At 38.2% G+C, this 18,141-nt stretch overlaps 1 protein-coding gene and 2 long non-coding RNA genes across 7 annotated transcripts in view; 2 read left to right on the top strand and 1 right to left on the bottom strand.

The window, feature by feature from the left end:
* Positions 1-18,141, bottom strand: part of LOC137863093 (uncharacterized) — a 508,128-nt gene that overhangs the window by 287,865 nt on the left and 202,122 nt on the right. The gene's annotated exons all lie outside the window — the stretch shown is intronic.
* RORA (RAR related orphan receptor A) overlaps positions 1-18,141 on the top strand; it is a 409,489-nt gene that overhangs the window by 241,123 nt on the left and 150,225 nt on the right. The window lies entirely within an intron of this gene.
* The window catches only part of LOC137863092 (uncharacterized), a 29,671-nt gene continuing 24,797 nt past the window's right edge, over positions 13,268-18,141 (top strand). For both annotated transcript variants that reach the window (XR_011100685.1, XR_011100686.1), the window contains exon 1: positions 13,268-14,585. This is a non-coding gene — a long non-coding RNA (uncharacterized lncRNA). The remainder of the gene's footprint in view (positions 14,586-18,141) is intronic.

The raw sequence follows: 18,141 nt of genomic DNA on the forward strand, positions 1-18,141 counted from the left end.
TTCATATACTGATTTTTCTTCCCCTTGCCCAGCCTTTCTTTTCTTAGTTGCATAATAACAAGCCAGATTAGTAGTGACAGAATTATGCTAGACTGCAAATTAATTGTCTGTGGTATGAAATAACCACATAAATTACTCTTTATGCAAGCATTTAGGTGACGGTGAACACTACCAAAAATCCTGTCATCTGAGACCATTTTGGGAAAAGTGACTGAGGATAAATTTAATTATTATTTATTTTTTTTAAACTGTTTTGTTGTTGAGACTTACAGGGTCAGATCTTGACCTGGATTAAATTGTTTTTATTAAAAATAAAAAATAAAATTTTTATCAAATTGTTGATTAATAGTGTTCTGCTTCTGGTAGTTCATTTCAGGTAGCTCAGATCCTGATTTGGTACCACAGCTAAATTTGTGGTATGCCTATGCCTTAACAAAATACTGTGTGTTGGGATTATCAGAGAGGTTTGGGTCTCTTTTATGTGTTGTTTATCCTTTTTGAATGCTTGACGCACTGAAGCAAAAGACTACCATGATGGTAGAAATCACTTAATTTCTCTTTTTTGATCATGTTGGAGATTCCAATCGAAATTCTTTCTCACAAACATGCAAGGTATCTGTCAGTGAAATAGGTGACTTGGCCTGGCAACAATCCTTTAATTCATACACCCTTAATCATTAAGTTTATTTGAGGAATGCAGGTAGTAGTAGTCTACAGACAAATGATGCTATTCCAGTGTACGTGCAAGTGGCTGAGATTAATGCATTTCTGTGCTTTCGCTGATTGTCTAGATTGAAACTGTGCATTGTTCTACAGTGGGGAAAAAAAAAAGAATAACTTCTACAAAATGAAAGTCTGTTATAAGTCTAGGAAGAAGTCTAGGAAGTCCATTCTTGTCATAATACCTTTGGAATGTGGGTTCCTCCTTCTTTTTCCCTTTGTGCACTCCCTGCTCTGGTGAGGCATTCAGCTCAGGGGGTTATATAACTGTGTCTTGACACCGCAGCCAAGTTACCAGTAGCTTTGGAGTTCAGCCTACTGAACTGTAGCAGAGTGTGAATTCTCCTTAGTACACTTGGCGGTGGTGCTAACTGCATGAAGAAGCCTGGTTAAAAGATAAATGGATGACTTAAGAGTTACAGAGCAGCTGTATTTAATGCACTAAGCTGTCGGTTACGGCCTTCGTGTTGTCAGAGTATTGGTAAACATGCTGAGCAGAGCGCAGAACCTGATCAGTAAAAACGAATAGCTCTGCTCTGCCAAACTGCGTTTAGGCCTTGTCACATTAACTTGGAGATGCTGTACTCAGCATTCACCTCATGGAAGCAGCAGTCTCTTCCAACAATGAAATAGTCAACAGCATGTGGCCACACAGTGACTGGATTGCAGAATTAGTTTCGTTTTTGTTTTACTTTTTCTTCCAAAGCCTTAAAACTTAAACTCCAGAGTTGCTTAGTTCAACTTTATTCGGCTGAAGTGCTTTAAATGGAAGTGGTTTGTGCAGGCAGGATGTGGCACAAGCATATATGAATGGATAAATATAAAATGAATGTTAAAAATGGTATATTTAGATAGATATTGGGTAAACTGTTAATATTTTAAAAGCTTGTTTTGAAAATCAAGTCTGTGGTTGGTATAAGAAAGGATTATGTCAATTTCCATAGATGTACCTAGATAAGTCCTGTAATTTCACTGTATGTTGTGAAACAGTTACACGGGTAATGATATTACTTATTTTCCTATACGGTATTTATATTAAAATACATGTATGGAAAGTGTCTTTTTTTTTTATAAATATAGGTAACCTTAATATTAAGCCTCATCAGCTTTATAAGCCACTTTAAATAGAAAAGCCTTCAGTTTACAGGAAAAATTGCTTAAAAGAAAACTGCGGCAGATACGGGAAAGGTAAGTAGGTTTGTGTTTCTATAGCTTAGTGTTTCTTTAATTGTCAGTCATAACCCAAAGGGTCACAGGAAGTTCAGAAGAGATCATGAAGTTTATACTAGCCAGGGTTCAGCTAACTACCTTTCATTCCCAGCAGTGGCTTGAATCCTCTGGTGTTCACATGTGCATCTGTTACCCATAGCCTCTGTAGCCAGCTCGCACTCCTTGCTTGTGCAGAAAGCGTCAGTTACCACGAGCACCCAAAAGTAGCTCTGTGGTCCCCATGGAACTGCTTGCAGCAAGAAATTTGACCAATGGGTGCAAAAAAGGTAATGGTTACAAAAAATAAAAAATTAAATTTAAAAAAATTAAACACAGACTTAACATGGTATATTTTGAAAGTTCTCTGAAACCAGGGAGAGAATACTTTGTACATTTTGCATGGATCTAAGTATCTCAGTCCTACAGTACTAAAATTAATAGGTGGCGGGGTCAAAATGTAAAGCCTTTGCTCATGGGACTGCAACTCCCCTTCTCCTCTGCCATATATTCATTAAAATTAGAGGTACGGATAAGCAGCAGCAGTGCAAAAGCAAATACAAACGTTGGTTTATGTATCTGTATTAGCGTGAGTCATCATTTGTGTATCAAACAAATGCACATGAAAATTGTGGTATTAAATTAGCATGCTTTTTTGCATAATTTTCTTTTCAGTTTCATGTAAAAATATGCTGGGTGAGATAAAGAAAAATTGCAGTTGATATCTGTCCGTCACAAATTTTCATTGTATACTTGTTACCTTACCACAAAAGTATTCCTTGCCAGGAAATCTTGATTTGATAAATCCAAAGCTTTTTCTGTGATCCAGTGTAGCATTTTCTGCAGAGATGCAATTTCTAGTCAAAACTTTAGAGCCACACCCCTCAACACACTAGCTTCTACTATTACTAAGCAAGATTCAGAACAGAACTGGAACTTTGTCTTTCATATCCCAGGTGAGTAGATATGGCCTTGTTATGTCCTTTAGTCTCTTCAGCTGGAACTGTTTTCCTTAGCATAAATAATTACTCAAAACATCAGGAAACTTAGGCTTTAATTCTGCCTTAAGAAGTAGTGAGCAATCTGATGGGGCCTTACTGTTGCTAGCTGCAAAATGTCCTTTTGTCCTTCTAATGTCACATGGGGATAAGACTGGTGAGAAGACCCCAGGAGGCACTGGACATTCAAGGGTAATGTATAGATTCTGAACATACAGATTCTATTAGGCTAAGCCCCACAGATATTTGGATGCTGATCTGAGGCTTGGATCTGTAAGCTAATACTGTAAAACTTGCAGGCCCAAAACTTAATATTAGTGTTTCAGTACCGTCACCTTCAATTCATACTAAGGTGTTGTTAGCAAGCTTTAGTATGGGATTCTGTTGCTCTCCAGCTTGAAGCCTCATCAAATTGCAAAAATATAGACACAGGCAGCATGAGGGGTCCAGTTTAAATAATACAGCTGTGGCTTCTGTATGTTTAAGGGGCTTTGCCGGCTGTGCTGACACTGAGCAGTTCCAAATGAATTACGTGTATGCCTCATACAAGTGTGCTGGACCTGCATGTATATCACAACAGTATTCTGCAATGCGAACTTAAGAGTGGGGAGAGTTCTTTAACAATAACAACAAACAGGAAGATTACTCATTGCTTAGTTTGCTGAGGTGAAATAAAGGATTTAAACTGCTTGGCATGTGTAAACTGTGCAGTGCTGGTTGTTGCAGGTGACTATGAAGTAACCGTGACCGATCTAACTCTAGAACTGGAAGCCATGTGCTTTCATCAGCATGACCTTACAAACCCGCTAATGTGATGGCCTCAGAAACAGATGGTCTGTCTGTCAGCAGCTGCTACTTCTGTGATGGAGTTAGTATATCTGTGGAGTTCTGAAGTGCTGTCAAAATGTTCAGGCAAGAGTACTCCATGAAGGTGTTTTCTGCACAATGCTTCATTTGAAACTAGTATTGTATCTCTTGGCAAAGTAATAGGTAGGTTGATCTTAGATGGTACTGAAGATTTAATAGATAAAATAATCTCATTAACAAGATGTACTTTGAGTGGCCCTACCTTCCTTAGGAAACATGTGCCATCATTTCAAATGTCCATTCTGTGGTCCTTCAGCCCTCTGCGGTATTGCCACCACTGGTGATAAACAGCAAAATTTGCCATTTTTTTTCATTAAAGGGATAGAGATAAGCATGAAGATGTGTCTCAAGGACCTGTTTTTTTAGACAAGAAACAGTCTTGAAAATTTTGAAGTTTATATATCCCATCAGATAGCTGATGATCCCCTTTTCTTACTGTGAATGAAGATGTATAATGAATTAAGTTCAAGTATACTATGCGACTAGATGACTTCACTGAGGTGGCTGGTATGGCAGGTGGTCACTCCATTGAAATGTTGAAGATGGCTTTTGATTAAAGCTACACCTCTGCCATCATATGAAGGTTTAGCCTACATAACTAGTGGAACTGTCTGCTATTCTGCATTTTTCCAATCCTTTGCTCCCCCCCCCCATAACTCTAGGGGTAGCAACATTTGTTTGAAATCATGTTTGTTGGAAAACAAACATGATTTGTTGGAAATCATGTGTTTTTTTGTTTGTTTAATGAATTCTGTAGGTCAGAGTTTTATGTCAGAAGCATTGAAGCATACTTAGAGTCTTTTCTTTTGTTTCCATGTCCACTATGCAATTCTGGTATCAGCTCTAGAAAATAACAAGATACCAATGCATGTCTGCAACTGGGCGACTGTATTACCAGTTTTGCTAATTCAGATCCAGTTTGGCAAAGTCACGGATCTATTGTGGAACGGGTACTTGGGTAAATCTGTCAAGGAAAGTTAAAGAAGAACTATTTGAATAAAGTTTATTGTATCCAGGCCTTTGCACCTAATAATGGACAAAGAGATGGAGCAAGGTTTCTCTGTTCGAGCAGTCTTGAGCAAGAGTAGCTTTACTGGCTGCATTTCAAAAAAGCTTTTTTTGACTGTGGGGGGGGGAAACACACAAAGCATAGTCCTGTCTGTTCTGGAACATTTGAGATATGCCTAAATTAACAAGTCTGTATTAGTCAAGTTGTAAAATAGGTTTAAAAAAAAATCCTTGAGAAATCTGGGTTGATCTCTGGATTACATTGCTTTCCACAAAATGCACTCCTTGGTAATTGTTTGATACTGAAGGAACAAACTCCTGTGAGATCTATCAGTGTAGCTTAGTGGTGCAGTATGCATGTTTGTGGTAGGCACCCCTTGCTGGAGGCTATATTTGAGCTCTCTGTCAATAGTCTCCACAACAGAAACTCTGAGAGTTAGCTGGGAGAGTTAGCAGAGAGTTAGCTCTGAGAGTTAGCTCCAGTGTTAGCTGGAGTCTCTTTATATTTCTGAGCTCAAAATCAAGAATGTCTAAGAGTGATGTGACATTCCAGGTGTGCTTTTGTTAGACCGTGTTAAGCTGTTTCTGTTCTAATACTTTTTAAGCTATTATCTGTCAACACCTACATTCTATTAACAAGATGTACAGTATATTTGTGTATTTGGTGCATGTGAGATGGCACTTTGAGTTAGGCTCCTCCAAACTGGTTTAAAAGAATGCACAGAGATGAGCCTCTGCAATTTGCACCCTTCTTATTCTCCCTTTATTTTTAGGGAAATTAAATGCCTGTCTGCTCCTGCAAAGGAAAGTAGCCTTTACAAAAAGATGCTTAGTCGTTACCAGGATGAGTAGCAATGGACAAATATTTTTTGAATTAGTTTTATACAGATTTTTCTTCAGGGTGGGTTGAGGGGATGTGTGTGGATTCTTGATGGTCACTAGTTCAGCAGAGTGGATTAAAACTACTGTTCTATACAATGCTATGGTTCTATACTGCAGTTTTAGCTGCTACCTGAAACTAAGAGCATTTATTGAATTAGTAAGTATGAACTGGCAATAATTGTTATGTGGACTGCAGCTCATGAGTTTAAATGAGCTTCAAACTTAATTTATTGTTCTTTTTAATTTACTGAAACACTGCTTAAGGTAAGCATTTTTTAGTCAAACTGATGGAATTCATGTTTAATTCAGATAAAAGAGGAGTTGACTTTTTAAATCTACATTCTCGTGCAAAAGAATCAAACTCAGCAAAGTCATAAGAATTAGTTATAATATTCTATTCCATTTTTCATTTCAGTGTTGCCACAGTGAATAAGGTTTGAAAGGGTAGGGAGTAGTGCTCAATTCAGTGAAGTGTGACAATTCTTCCATGTCAGTGATTTCAAGCCTAAAGGGGGTGACATCCCATAAGCACATTCATCCATTTGTGTTTATTAAATTAAAGCCTATGTGAATTTGCAACAACAGACTGTTCATTAACAGGCAAAGAGACTATTGCTTTTCTCTTGGGACTGGTTTGGCTTTTATCCATTGATCCATTCTTACATTGACATAAATATTAGGGTTGGGTTTTTTTTTGGTTTTCTCCTGTAAGAGATGAGACAATAAACAGCAGTGAATGATTTTGTGCTGGTTATTCTTATATCTACCCCATACCATAACTAGCAAAAGGAGTTACAAAGTATAAAAAAACAAAAACAAACAAACAAAAAATACATAATACGCTACCTTGAGGGAAAAAATAACCTGAATTTTTCATCTCTTCACTAGCATTGTGCAACAGTGCAACAGTTTGCTTGATATGGAGGTGTTGTGGAAGAAAATACATGTGTTATATAAACAGCAATGAAACAACTTCATGCAACTATCGAACAGTCATCTTTAAGATATTTCAATAATACCTAAAGATCCCTAGGGGAAAGCTCATCTTTGTTGTGCGTTGCCCTGAACAGAGAGAGAAGAAAATAACAGCTGTACCTCAAAGTTAATGCTCTCTAGGAAGCTAAATATCAGACAAAGGGAGAGAATATATCTGTTACAGTTTTTAAAGCTCTCCAGTTCCTTTCTCCCTCTTTTAACAGTAACGCATATTTCAAATAATTGGAAAATGTCTGTTATGACTTTATCTTACTGCCTCTGTCCAGCAGGGCAGGGAATTACAGGGAAAGAATTAGAGTCTTTCTGACTGGTTGATGAAGTTTGTGGGGAAGTGTAGAAAGGAGGAAACATTCATGTTTTTGCAAGAAGCTATGAACAGTTTTTTCAGAACATGGTTTTAGGTATGGATGTCCCAAAGACCAGATACTTGAGTTGAGCAGATAATACAAAATAAATGAAAGATGTGGGTATAAATTGAGGGATACAGAAAGCTCTATTTATTCAGGGTGAAAAAACAATTGTAAGTGTAGCAGAGGTAGAAGAGAAGCAAAGATAGATTTAGGAATATAAGTTTCATATTGGTAATAAAACAATGAATCCAACGAGAGAGAAAAAAAAAAGTGACAGCAATCGTGCATGAGAGGTGGGGGGTTTTTTAGGGCGTTGGAAGTACCGCTTGGAACTGGCTCATGCTGAAGAGCAGGTGTGGTAGTCTGTATGGGAGGGTCAGATAGAAATCAGTTTTTCGCTATGGTAAAAAACGAATACAACATGGATACAGCATGGTAATGGGTAGATTATTGAAGCTGAAGCTGCTGAGAATGAGTGTGTGGGATTATATGACGGTATAACCAGCAATGAGTCACAGAAGAAGGCAGAGCCAACAGAAAACAAAAGCCACATGAAAAAGAGGGTGCGTCAAGCTATGGAAGGTATAGTTTGGTCAAGTTAATGGGGCTTCCTGGCTGCGGTTAGCATTAGAGGACCTCCTGGGTAGTTTAATGTAAAGTGAAAAAACACCAGAAGCCCATCGACATGAGTAAACATTTCTGTTAGCTGTGAAACTCGAAAATCTGAAGTGTGGTAGATTCTTTAAAGACCAACCCAAGTGGGCATCAGATTGAGAATTCAGTCTGGATGAACTGAATTGAGTACTCTCAAACTAAACATTAACCTTTTTCTAGGTCCTCTTTTTTTAAGCACAGATAAGAAAACATTACAGTTTTAAATCTGAATATATCTACTTTCTAGTTAAAATGCAAATTGAACTAAGATATGTGTTGGAGAAGGGTCTGATGTACAGTAGGGTTTGTCAGATTATGTCTATGCATCTTTCCTGGGTTTTGGCAGTAAGTAGAAGTTAAAGTATTAAAGCATTTTGAAAAATATCAAATTCTGCTCCCTGAATATGGGATGAAATAAACACAGAAAATTGTGTTGATACGAGATGCCTCTTAATTATGACTTCTGTGCTGCTCAATTATAGCCATTCCCAAACATGAAGTCGGGAGCCTTGAAATCTGCAACAGTTACACTTTTCTAAAATGGTATTTCCTACTATTTTTCACAAGGTGTCTGTTTTTTTCCCTTCCTGTCATGTAAGGGGAGGTCACAAATGGTGCTCAACATATACCAGGATCCAGTCTCAGTTGTACACAAGATCTGAGTCACTCTCTGAAGGTGCCTGTGTCTCTTCATTGATTGTAGATGCAGCCATGAGTGACTGATTCAGGTTTGAAATGTCTGACATGCCATAGGGGGGTGCCTGCAGTTCCCTGTTGAACGGTGTAGGGAGCTTAAAAAACAAAAAAATGATCTGATGTGAGCACCTTGGTTAGGCGCCTGGTGTTTGGGGGAGACTGGGTGTATAAATGTGGATCGTGTCTCCTCTATTGTGTGAGTCAAAGCCAATGCATTCTGGCACTACTTTGTTTGTGCAGCCTTTTATGCTATCAACTATTAGGCTAAAGTCAGTAGGCTCTGAAACGAGTAAGATGGAGCACAGAGCCCATCCTGTGAGCTGTTAAGATGGAAGCTCATATGCTGAGACATGGGAATTTCCAGGTGAGCGAATGATTTGTAGGAGTTTTTTTAGTCTGAATGAAAGAGGTAGCAAAAGCCTCACATTGAAGCCTGGCTGTTGATGATGAGCAGATAGTGAAGCTTAGCTTTTGTGTGGTAAGAAAACTGTAGAACATACCCTATTACAAAGAAGTTCTGGGATTTAATAAAAATGAGCACCTTCAGTACACAAAAGCTGTGAGCAAGAGTAACTGTTGACAAGATCCAAACGGCTGGTGTCAGGTTTGAGATTTCTGAGGCCTTCAACTTCACCTGTCAGCCCTCAGCCTTCTTCCCAAACAGCCTCTCTGAGTTACCTGTCCTGAGCTTTGTTATAAGCTTGACATGGAGTAGGTACAGAACAGGGGCCTCACTCTAGGGAGACCAGTCACTCTTCTGGCATTTAGCGATCTCTCTTCATTGTTTGACTGGAAAGAGTCAAGGAGCAAGAAATCATAACTTTATTCTTCTTTAATATTCATGTGACTTCCTTTCCTGAAATCTGGAGGGGGAGGGATTTTGCATTTGAGGTGGTGATGATGTGCATCCCATCTCATTCTTCAGAGGTAAGCTTGGCTTTCCAGTGCCATTATTAGTTAATTGTTTTGCAAGTGACACATCTTTGTACATGTGCTCTGTTGCTGTGTATTAAGCCCTGTAGTTATTCATGTTTTTGGATGCTCTGAAACTGCGTGTCTTATTTCTTAATTACAAACGTTAATGCCAGTTTGTGTGATGCTTATTTATAAGCTGTAATAAGAATACCTTTCTTCATGGCTGTTTTTTTAATACCTTGTATTTGCATGATTGGCAATGACTTTATTTGATGTATGGATTGCAAAAATAAAATAAACAAGATGATTTTGCAATCATTTCTATTGCTAACTCACTAAGCAGTGTTGACAGTCAAGTGTGGAGAAAAAAAAGGCTTTCTTAACTTCTCTAGACTCATAATAAGCAGAGACTTCAGGATATTAGAACTAAGGAAGTTAATATTTGTCCTTACTGGCTTTCTGAAGTGTGAAAGGTGTTGGTTCGGCTGTTAAAGGGCCTTTTTTACAAAATGGAATTTGGGTTCACGTTGTGGACCTCCTATAAGGCTTCAGAAAAGCTTGGATATGGGAGTTTCAGTTTGAGTGTATTCATAGAGCACAGTTTCACATGAGAAGAGGGAGAACTGCGTGGCTTAAAGAGAGAACTTAGGGATGCCTGAGGTGTTGAAGGACATGCAACAAGGAAGTCTAGTATAAATAAATCAGTTCAGGTATTAGTGATATTTGAGAAAGCACAGGTTTTTTTTACAGGTCAGAAAAGCTTTTGGGGACCCTCACAACCTGGTCCCTTACAGAAGCCTTTGATGTGGGTCAAACACAAATGTTTATAGTTTGGGAAAAAAATGGCAAAATAGGGAAAGGAGAAAAGAGAATATGCGAAATAAATACATTTCAATTTACCTGTTTTTTCTCATTTCTTTCCAAGAAGCTGAGGGTTTGCAGCTACTGCTTAGAAACAATAACACAGAACTTGGAAAAAAAAGGGGGGGGGGGACAATTTTAGAAGTGTTTGTGTTGCTGTTCGATAGCTGACTGTTTTTCATCCTAGTGCCTGTAGTAAGGCGTACTTCTACCCAGTCAAACCATGAAAACAAAATTGATGCTGTGTCAGCATCTTGGCTGCAAATAAAACTCAAAACAGATTAAAGGACATGCTAGGAATACAAAATAAGGTTAGCAATAATGCTTCAGCTGTGACTTCTTCAGGCTGTGGAAATAATAGAGCATAATTTAGTAGAAGAGGAACTAGGGAGTCAGCATGCACACACACACACAAAATGAAAGGCGAAAGAAAAATGAAGGGAAGTGGAAATAGATGTAGGGGAAGTTTGGCAAGTCTTGTCAGTGGTAAATTATTACGCTGGCTGCATGGAAAGACCAGAAGGGATTTAAAGAAGTGCCAGAAGTAGTACTCTCGTAAAGAGGGCAGTGATTGATCTTTGTTAGAGAGCTGCACTGCAAGTCCCCAAAAAGATACCAAATCTACGTAGAAACTGAGTGTATTTGTTAGCAGCTTTCAAATGAACCCAATGAACAGTGCAGGCAAGCTATTTACAAACTGTCCTTTACTTCTGTGAATACCTAGGAAAAAAAAGAGGCCTGCAGTCCCTCATGGAACCACACGCTCCTTTGCAGCAAAGGTCTGTTGTTAGTTTTGTCACTGACATGTAAAAATACGTGGTAATTCTAAGAATTAACTTTACTTATTTAGTTAAATTGTGCTTTTTTTTTTCTCTCTTTTTGTTTATTTGATATATTAAAGATACTTTCTTCAGTGTGACCCTCCTCAATACTGAGGGAGGGTACCTGGTAAAAAAGCACAGCAATGTATATAGTGTTGGAAGTGCTTGTTTCGGTCTCTCATAGACCTTTTTCTAAATATTAGGCAAGGTTTGCACCCATTATTTCAATTGATTTTTTCAGAACGGTGCTGTGAAAGTATTCAGCACAGTATAGGAGCTTGGAACAACTCTTGATTCCAAATGAAGCACAGTGCAGGTTTTCAGTGGCTTTTCTCTCTGCACTTGCCTGCTCAGTATTCAGGCATCTTGTGAACTGAAAGCACCAAACTTAGTACGGCAGCTGAGCACATCTTTGACTTTGCGGTACTTGTTGAAATGCCATAACAAAGAGTGAAGCTGAAAAAACTAAGTGGAACAGAATGATGACAACTCCACTACTTTGAAAAACAGTTACTGCAAGTCTGGGTTCTTATTGTCTTTCTTCACTATCATATCTGAGCTTTTCTAATACATATATTTCACTGAGACCAAAACAAGTACTTGAGCATCGTCCCTCTGTTAAGAGCAGTGTGGGGATGTGAATTTTTTAACGACGTGTTATCTCTCATTAAGACAAAAGGAAGTTGAACCACATATTCCAGAAGCTTTAAAGATAAGGCACTGTATCCAAAGCCCTACCCTTTCTTCTTTCCATTATCCAGGTTTCCTGTCTAGGGAACATTTAGCACTTTAATTCTAGTCCTGCCAGTAGCGAAATAGGGAAGACGGCAAATTGAAAGAGAGGTGTAAATTCAACCTTCAAACAATGTAATCTCACAGCAACCATCATGTTAAGTTTAGAAAACCTAAAATCAGTGAGAAGCCTGGTGGGAGCACTGACATTTCTGAATAGGGTTCAGTCTGTGAGGAGCAGAGTCTTGCAATCTATTAAACAACATGTTACAATAGTCAAGTCTAGATATCACAAAGGAAGGGATTAATGTACACACATCCACACAGGAATCTTTGATGCTTTCAAATGCTCCTCATCATCTGAAAACCAGTCAGCAGGCATCGCCTACATATTTCACAGCAGTCCACCTATCTGGGCATTTCAGTATGACAGCAGGAAGCCTTTTGAAATGATAGTGAGACATTTCAGTGTAGCTTGCATTCAAAGTGGTGCACTGCATATCAGTGGTGGTGTGGGTTTTTTAATATATGTATATAGAGAAAATATATGGGCATACAGGCACTGAGCTGACCAAGGCAATGCTAGCTAATTTAGGATCAGATTTTGTACTTCACTGTCGTGAGTAAATAACATGGCTAAAACTTCTGTAGCTTCTTGTATAATAATACTCTTGCAGCAATAACTGTGTAAAAGAGAGAGGAATTGATATGTTCGCAGGTAGTAACAACTAAAAAACCTACAAAAACACTTAAGATACCCAAAACTCTGATAGTGTAACTGCTCTCCAACTTATTTCATTGTTGCAAGGATTTTTTTGGTGGTATTTCAAAGGAAGATTGATTGATTTTCTGGATGCAATTTATTTTGGGGTAGAAAAAAATTTAAACTTGGATTGTCTACCCAGTATTCATTACTAGTGTGAGGAATAGGAAGCTAAATTGCCCTTTTGTTTGATTTTCATGAGTACAAAGTAAGAAATAAAGAATGCTATCTGAGCTGCACAAGCTAAGATAAACAGTATCCAAAACATCATTACCAAAATAGTTTACCCTATAAAGTTTTTAATACAGTTTTTTAAATGCTGGGTAATGTAGAAGGTAAAGTAGATTTAATTTCAACTTTGTTCTACTCCTGCCCATTAAGGAACTTTCACTCCTTTTACAGCAACAGTAGTGTAGGAAGTTGAATGCATGCCTGCCCAAATTCAGTGCGTTATTATTATTTGATTCTTTTATACTCTTTCCTGAGCATTAATCTTTTTTCAAACATGAAAGAATAAGAAAATTCCATTTACAAGTAAGAGTAAGAGTAAGGCTTTTCTTTTATGTAATGCAAACACACGTTGGTCTTTAAATGTGAGATATGACATTGATCCAAATCCATCCAAGTAATGATTAACTGACAATTCTACTACACTGGTTGGTTGGCATATTGCTGGGAAATCTTTAAATACATGTGACAAGAGAAATCTTTCTTGATCCCCTTTCGTGATGACTTTGATCCTGTGATAGAGGAAACCCTGTTGGTATCTGTGCATGTAACCTACTGATACCATGAGTACAATAGTCTGTCATCATGTGGTTCTGTTAGTTCATGTAGTACTGCTACTTCAGTAGTAAAAGATAAAATACTAAATGTAAAATGTGAATTGTCAAAGTGTAAGAATGTAAAAAGTAAAATATCCTGTGTTAAAGATCATGAAATAGAAAAATAGGAGAGAAAAATAAGAGGAGGAAGTGTAGCAAAAAGTGATGCTGGCAAATAAAATGTGATTGGAAGTAAAGAGGTTGTTTACTTCAGAGAATGAGCTACTGCAGGGCTGTGTTGACTGAATGACTGTCCCTGTATGCAGTATAAGTAAATGAATTAATAATCAAGGGAAAGTCTTTTAAAACTGTTTCAGATGATAGCTTTAAGTGGATTTGATCTGTTCTAGCCAGTGCAGTCTGGTCTCTTAATTAGGTTTCTATTCTTACAGCGAGGGATATGACCTTCTCAGCCTGGGGAGCAAGATGATTTCCATACTCCTTAATTTCTTAGGAGTTATGCATGTGTTGCCACAGATAACTCTCACAAACAGTGAAGAAAGTTTAAATGGTTGAGAAACCTGCTTAACTCCGTGCACGAGGTGCAGGCTTTATTACCACTTGTTTGCCTGTGGAGTTCTTCTCCACCTTGTACATCTTTTTCAATGCATGTATTATTTCTTTCAATTGGGCTTGGTGGTAACTCACGGGGAGCCTCTGCACTTGCATCTATCTTCTGCATTTCTTAATTTCTTTTGGAAATACTCTATTCTCTCACCTTATTAATGTTAAAACAAAAAAAAAAAAGTTTTTTTTTTTTTATTGCTAAAGGCAGCAGAATAGTGAACTTCTTGGTGGAGTACTATGTCTTCCCCAGCGAGTGAAAGCTAAATTAGTTCTGAGGTGCTTTCACTCAGTGGAAGCATAATGAGAGACACCAGCCACCTCTTCATTAATAACATGCCAGTCACATTGGGAGCAGCATACAAAGCCTGCTGGGAGAGCAGTACCACCAGCAGAAGCAGGTAGGAAGCAAAAATGAGGCTTAAGGAAAAGGATACACAGGTGGAGATCAGGGCTATAATGTTCGAGGGTGTGAAGGCATTTCTGCCTGATAAGCAAGTGACTCAGCCTGGCTGGAAGGGCAAAATTGGTGCTAGCTTTTAAATCACACTACTGTGCCATTACAACAACAGTACTGCTACAGCTTGAAGAATTGGCAACAATTTTGAGTACAGGCTTAACTTTTTCTAAATACCTGTTTATTTGTATTGCCTATTCACATCTTAGCAAGTGTATTACTCCTTTAATAGAACTTGGATGGTTCTGAGTTCTGCAGTCTTGGTCCAGAGGTATGTGTGTGTGATACTGTTGTGTGTAGCAAACATGAGGTGCTGGAAGAACCTGAGCATGATCACTGTGATGATGGGATTCCTGTGGTATTTTTGCTTCCTCACTATCCTGAATTCTTCCTTAGATGGAACGATTAGGGGGTTGAGTTCTGCTCTTCTGCCAGGTTAACACACTGGCAGTTGGTTCCTGCACTTCTTTCTTTCCACCTCTCCAAAACAGACAAGCAGCAGAGTAAAAAATCTCTTTATAACCACAGCTGTAATATTAATATTCAGGCTTGCGTGTTAAACCTTAAGGAGCTGTGGACATGGCTTGGTTAATCTTGATTTCCTGCTAAAGTACTAGAGGAAAAACAGAAGAGGACAAAGCACTCCTGTTTGTGCAAGTGCAGGAATAAACCTTATATTCTACTGGTCTTCCTGAGACATCTGTTGGCACCAAGTCTCATGGCTACTTCTCCATGGAAAAATGACTGCATCAGATTTGTGAAGGAAAGAGTTAACTGGTTCAGTTTGCAGATGCAGACTGTGCTATAGGAGATTACCTTTTACTTCTGTTTTTTCTTCTCTCCAAGGGTATTTCTGAATCTGTCATCAATCTTCAAACTCTGCAAGTGGTCCTAAGATTTCTCTGACTTGTGTTAGCTTTGTTACGTAGGTTTGCAAAATTGGGTAAATTTGGGAGAGAGCTGTTCTTCAGATTCTGCAATCCAGAAACTCAGCTATTTTGCTCAAAGTCAGATGCATCAAAATGACAGCTATTGCCATGGTTGATGTGGGTTATTTGATGCTGGGTATATTTTTCTGAACCATTCTTTGGTCTCTCTGAAGGTTAACATACTTAAAATATAAGCAGAGACCACAACTGAATAAAACTTCTGAGCATACAGTTAAGCATGGCTGTATCCTTCCAGAATCAGTCGCAATTCTAATTGGCAAAACAGCATCTTTGTCTAATTATTTCAGAAAATGTTGTTCATATCTAGCAGAGAAGAAATAGAAGTGGTTTATACTGCTTTAATTATTGTCCTTCTGGACACATAAACTTGGGTCACCTGTTAGAGAAGTTGCAGAGACTAAGGAATTAAGTTACATTTATTATAAATAGCAAAAGCATCAGATGAAATGACTTGATAGATTAATTTAGCTCCTACTGTCTGAGGAAACAACTGCATGGTTCTTTGCTTTGGCTAGTACATAGACACATGAAGGGAGTGGCGTTGCCTGTCTGCTCAGACCCAACCCCAGTTTCAGTCAACAGAGATCTGTCTTAGGTGTCATCAGCATATAGAATCAAATCCCATGAAAGGGCAAATTGCTGATTTATACTGTGATTCTGCTTTGTTTCTATTAAAAATACTCTTAAAATTGTAAGTCTACTAAAATAATGCTTTCTCTTTGGTATTACATGCCATCCTTAGCTCTCCTGTAGTTGAAAGAAGATTGAGTAGTATATTACAGGTGTGTAAGTAATTGGTTTATAAAATCTCTGCCTCTTCCAGCCCCGTGTCCAAATTATGCCAGTCATATGCTACTTCTGGTGCTATCTGTGGTACTTGATAAAAAGCTTTCAAATTATGGAAGCACTAGTATGTATTTTATGATTTCTGCATTATCTTCTAATGGCTTAAGAAGACATTAGAGACATACAGTGGGCATTACAGCACAGTGCCCTCAGCTGTCACTTTGAAGTACTGTCATCCTTCTTAAATACATAGGAGTCAGGCTGGAGTTTCTCCTACACAGACATGCAGAACAAGAGTAGAACTTGTCATTGCCTTCTGCTTATGAATCAGTGTTAATTTACAGTGTTGTAGCTGATTACTAAATGCAGGCTGAAGAGTTTGTAAAGAGTTAGTCTTGAATGCAAGCCTAATGAAAGCACTGCGCAAGTTACCTTGTTGAAATATCTGGCATTTTAGTTAAGTTCATTCACCCATAGGACCCTACAGCCTTTTTAAATACAATCTGTTTTTCTCCTTTCCCCTGTCCCTGCCTTGTCAAAAAAAAAAAAACACCATAAAAAAAAAAGATGGAAATATGATCTCTGCTTCACCTTGTAGTAACAATAGTGATGGTGCTTTGGGCGGGTAGATCTTTGTGTATTCCTCAAATCATTTTCACAACTGTTTACGTTCTCTTCAGTCCATAATAAAGGAATCTAATTAGCCATGCAAAAATGGCCTTTCTGCCTGATTTCTTGCTGTTTGTCTTCAGCGACTACTTGTTGTGGGTGTCATGGCTATTGTTATAGTTTAGACTCCAGGATTGGGCTTTACATATAATGAAATGAGTCCTGAAAGCTTCTTAAGTCCTAACTGCATCAGTATGAGCCAGCTGTAGCCAGTACTGCGGAGGATTCTTCTGCCTGTCTAATAGCTTTTGGTATTGGTACCTTGACTATAAGGTGCACAGGCAGAGAGTAGATTTCCATAATTTTAGGTGTCTTTATTTCTGAACTATGAATTGCTTGGCACTGCTCAGCTATCCAGCAATACAGGCATGAAAATCATGTGTTTTGTTGTGGAAGCCTTGGTGACAGATCAGTCTATGTAGCGTCTTGGCTGTGTTTCAGATGTGAATACTTCATTGACAGCAGACAGGACCAAGGACTTAGGAAACTTGTATTAGAATCCCTCCTCCGCCCTCCCCCATAAAAGTCCATTTTGTTTTGTATGGGGGAAATTATGTAAGCGGAGTGTCTTCAGTGCAGTGTTAAAAATAGCAAGCAGTCAGAATGAAGGATACCTGAAGTATGTTTCCATGTTTGTTTTTTTTCACATCGTGCTTTCTCACCATCATTGTTTTGTTCGTGTATCTTGCATATAGAGAGCAGTATAGGAATAACACATGCACTGTTGCGGGAATCAGCATTAGGATACACAAAGTATCTAATGTTCCATGTTTTATCCTGAACATATGCAATATAAATATTTGTAAGCAAACTGACTGTTTAATAAAGGTGACCGCAGATTAGACATCTGTAATCCAGTAACATGATGGGCAAGTTTCATGATTATACGGTTACAAGAACAAAGTAATGTGTTTCTTATTATGTGTAAATCAGATTAATACTAACAAGTTGTCTTAGTTATGCAGAAATTACAGACATGGGGGAAGAAAAAGCACAGCAAATTACAGTATGTCTATGCATTCATACTTGCATTTCATCAAAGCATTATAATGTTGATAGAGAAGAAAAACAAACAGGAAGGAGCAGGAGAGGTAGGTTTGTAGATGATGCTTCCAGTGTGTCTGCCTTATGTTGTGCTTATAACACTTCAGGAAGGAATTGTGTAGTACTTGCCTTTGTATGGTCTTCATTGTTCATCACCATGATCACTGCTAGCATTTTTAAATGGAGGGCTTCTGTCATTTCATGTGATCCAGAAATGGGAAAAAGCCTTTCTTTTTACCTTGGTGAAGAACAAGACTATCAACATAATGTGCCACTGCAAACAAGATAAAATGTAGTAAGCAGGTGCAATGCAATTAAACTTCCAGCAGTGCAGAATGACTGTGAGAGCTGAATGCTTGTATGATTATACCTATATTG

This window comes from Anas acuta, chromosome 12 (assembly GCF_963932015.1).
Source record: "Anas acuta chromosome 12, bAnaAcu1.1, whole genome shotgun sequence".
Lineage (NCBI taxonomy): Eukaryota > Metazoa > Chordata > Aves > Anseriformes > Anatidae > Anas > Anas acuta.